Source organism: Chaetodon auriga, chromosome 8 (assembly GCF_051107435.1).
Source record: "Chaetodon auriga isolate fChaAug3 chromosome 8, fChaAug3.hap1, whole genome shotgun sequence".
Classification (NCBI taxonomy): Eukaryota; Metazoa; Chordata; class Actinopteri; order Chaetodontiformes; family Chaetodontidae; genus Chaetodon; species Chaetodon auriga.
Window position 1 is genome coordinate 2194002 of NC_135081.1, and position 3576 is coordinate 2197577.

Below are 3576 nucleotides of genomic sequence, written 5' to 3' on the forward strand. Positions count from 1 at the left end.
GTGCTTTGAGCGGAAGATCAGCCATTGCCTCAGCAGGTGGCTGGGTTCATCCCAGGAGTCTAGGCAGCATTTCTCTGTAGGGGTGGAAGAACAAGCTCACACTTCCATTTAGCAGTAATTCATGGTCACCCGGACAAGAGCGGTGCTGCAGTATAAAGAGTCCAGGGACCTCAAAGTATCTGGTGCTGGTGTTGACGTCAGGATGGGATGAAAGTGGAATGCCCAAGTTGTAGTGGAGCAGGTCATGTCCTGGCTTCGATGCAGGATGCTTCTTGGCCAGGTGGCATCTTGACAGGCTGGGTTAGGTAGCAACCCAACAACTAGCTAGAACCAAGCAAGCAACAGGGATAGAGCCAGATGCCACTTGGTACAACAGGAAGTGAGAGCTAGTGACGAGGTGTGTGCCACTAGAACTGTGGGGATGCATCAACAAGGAGCTTGGATGCAAAGGGACCTAGACAACAGGATATCTTGGTCTGAGCTTTGGTGAGCCGAACCCCAGCACATCAGGTTCCTTGTCCAGTCTGTTTATGATGTGCTTCCAACTCCATCAAACCCCAGCTCCGGCTTGCATCCTGTGTTCTTGGCCTGGATTGGCCCTGAACACTGGAGCACATTCTCAGCTGCTGCTTGAAAGCCCTAGGAGAGGGCCGCTGTCATTGGCGGCATGACCAGGTGCTGAAGACCATAGCTGAAACCATCTGCTCCGCCATGGTCCATTCCAAATGGCTGTAACCAGCATAGCAATTCATCCCTTTCGTTCAAGCTGAAGAGAAGCCAAAGGCATGACTATGGGCTAAGGACTGGCTGCTGTTGGTTGACCTGGGGAAACGACTCTGGTTTCCTGATTCCATTGCAATGACCACATTGAGACCAGATATAGTTCTTATGTTAGAAACAACTGCCACTGAGAGGAAGAAGGTCAGGTAGGCTGACTGTGTAGATGAGTGCCATAGATGAGGGTGGATGACATTGTGCCTACCAAGAAGGTGGCTGCAGATGTAATGCCTTGCAGAGTGACAGACTAGCAAATGTCTGTCACTCTGCAAGGCATTACATCGTCCGGGCAGAGCCCACCAGCCCTGGCTGAGTCACCCAGATTAGAGTTACTCATGTTTCGAGACACGAAACACCCAATGACCCTGGAATATACCTATATATACCTGCAAAACGAATGACATTTCCATCAGCCTCAGTGGTACTTTGTGTTTAATTAGAAAATGGTAACATGCTAACATGCTAAGTGAACATGCTGATCATGGTAAACATTATACCTGCTCAACATCAGAATGTTAATGTTACCATTCTGAGCACAATTGTGCCTCAGTGCACTCTCACAGAGCTGCTAGCAGGGCTGGAGACTCTCCATCTTGTTTCTTTCAGGGCTACCAATCCAAAGTGATAAATACTAGATGGGTTGACATGAAATCTTGTATATGTAGCAGTACGATATGCTGCTGGGGCTGAATACCGGTGGTTCGGCTCCTCTGTACAATACTTGGCGCATTAGCCTATCGGTGCAGAGGGCGAAGGTATAAAAGGTAGACTGCGTCCCTCCCTCATCCTCTCACTTCCTGGCTCGAAGGCCCTTCCGCTTCCCAGCCTTCCACTTCCTCCTCTCTTCCCTGTGCAGGTAGGTACGCGGCCGCATACCGGCAGGCATTTTTAGCTCACATTAGCCTATTAAATGGTTCGGCTGTGTGTTCTTTTTAAGTGTTCCCTCGTGGTTAAGAGGATGGTGGCGATCTTCCGTCTTGCCCATAAGTACTAGACAGAAAGGAGACCAGGTACGGACACATTAATGTAGGTTTAGCCTAGCAATAGCCGGCTAGCCCAGGTGCTAAACGCCTCACCGGTCTGTGTTCACAGCGGCGCTAAGGCATCACCGGCGCACCACAGACGCTCCTCTTTGCACCGAGCCGTGCAGCGCCTCTGCATCTCTCTCCTCACTGGCTGAATGCCCGTTGACCTGGACCAGGGGATCGAACCGGGATGTTAAGATAAGTGCAGGAACGCTGCTGCTTCGCCGACCCCTATTGCCTGTCTCTCGTGCATGTTGCTCCTGCTCCTGCTTCCGCTTCGCTCGCTACTGCCTGCTCCGCTCGCCGCTGCTTGCCCAGCTTGCTATCGCTGCCACCGCATCGGATTGGGACTAGTTTGGAGTGGTTTTTTGGGCCCTGGTACTTCGGTCCAGCTCCTCTCCTAACATCGGGCCCCAGCAGTGGTTGCCCAGCCTGGACTGTGTGTGCGCGTGTGCGTGTGTGGGTGTGCGGGTGTGCGAGTGTGCGTGTGCGTGTGCGTGCGTGTGTGGACGGGTGAGTGCGCGTGTGTGGGGGGGGGCTCCGAGGGGATAAGGCACTCTCGCCTGTTAGAGTGCATTGTGTTACTTTGAATTCATTGGTTGGTTAGTTATTAATTAATTTTCATTTCGAATTAAGGTTTATGTAAATTTGTTCTTTTGTTTCTCTGGCCAGAGGCTTGTGTTCTTTGTTTCCTTTTTTTGGTTGGTTTGTTTGTTTTTGGTTTTCCTTTGTTGTTACCAATTGCTTGCCTATTGCGGCTTTTAATGCCAATAACTAGTAACATTTCAACTAATTGTGTTCTCCCCTCTCCTTTCTAGTTGTTGGGAGCCGACGGTGGTGGTGGTGTCCCGGGTGGCGGTGTCCCTTGTGTGTGGTGTGATTTTGGAGTTTAGTTGCAGTGTAATTCACTTTTTTGGGTTAGGTGTCACGCGTGAGTGGGGTGCTCCTCTTTTTAAGTTGGACCTCCTCCCCCAGGTCTCCCCTGCACTGTCGGTAAGCTTCCCCGTTGGAGTGGAGTGTTAACACCTTAGTCCCTTTTAAGCCTGTTTTCTTTTATCTCGACTGATTTGTTAATAAACATACATTTTGACTAACATTGAACCACACCTCCTGCCCTCCTTGGTATAACTCCTTGGTATAACTCTCCACTATCCAGAATTCCCTGGGTGGAAAATCCCAGGGTGGCGTTGTCGGCTTTCCTATTCAAAATTTATATATATACTCTGATCTTGTCCATAAGACTGTATCAGCCCTCGTACCGCCACATATAGACATTTATGGTCTCCAGAGGAAGAATCATATGACTTTTCCTGACTGAATCCTAATAATGATCCACTGTCATTGCTTGTAGTACATGTACAAGTCAAAGAATTGCAATGAAATATTGCACTGAAATTCATGGTCACTAGGTGATCTATCCTAAAGACTGATTTTTCCCTTCACACCACTATGAAGATTACAGAGCTCCTCAGAAAAGGAAGCCACAGTACACTGAATTTACAAGTGCAACAACATGTGTGACAATATAATCTCAACTCAAAGGCCTGTTTACTAGCTATTCGTGAATCTCTGAAAACACATTAACATACAAAAACAAACATTAAGACAGGGATATTGTCACTTTAAGCAAGACGACCTACTACTTTTACATTTACTGTCTCTCACCACGATTACAAACAATCAGAAAGCAACTTTGGGCCTGAAGCCTTATCCATCTTAAATTTATTTTTCCTATCAATGGGCATTACAGCATCACAGATAATTTACAATGGCT

General features: G+C 48.2%; 1 long non-coding RNA gene across 1 annotated transcript; it reads left to right on the forward strand.

Moving 5' to 3' along the window:
• The first annotated feature begins 1578 nt into the window (after positions 1-1578).
• Positions 1579-2129, forward strand: LOC143324105 (uncharacterized). Its single transcript, XR_013077439.1, has 3 exons — positions 1579-1633; positions 1715-1787; positions 1870-2129. It is a non-coding gene; the product is annotated as an uncharacterized LOC143324105 (long non-coding RNA).
• Positions 2130-3576: the final 1447 nt, after the last annotated feature.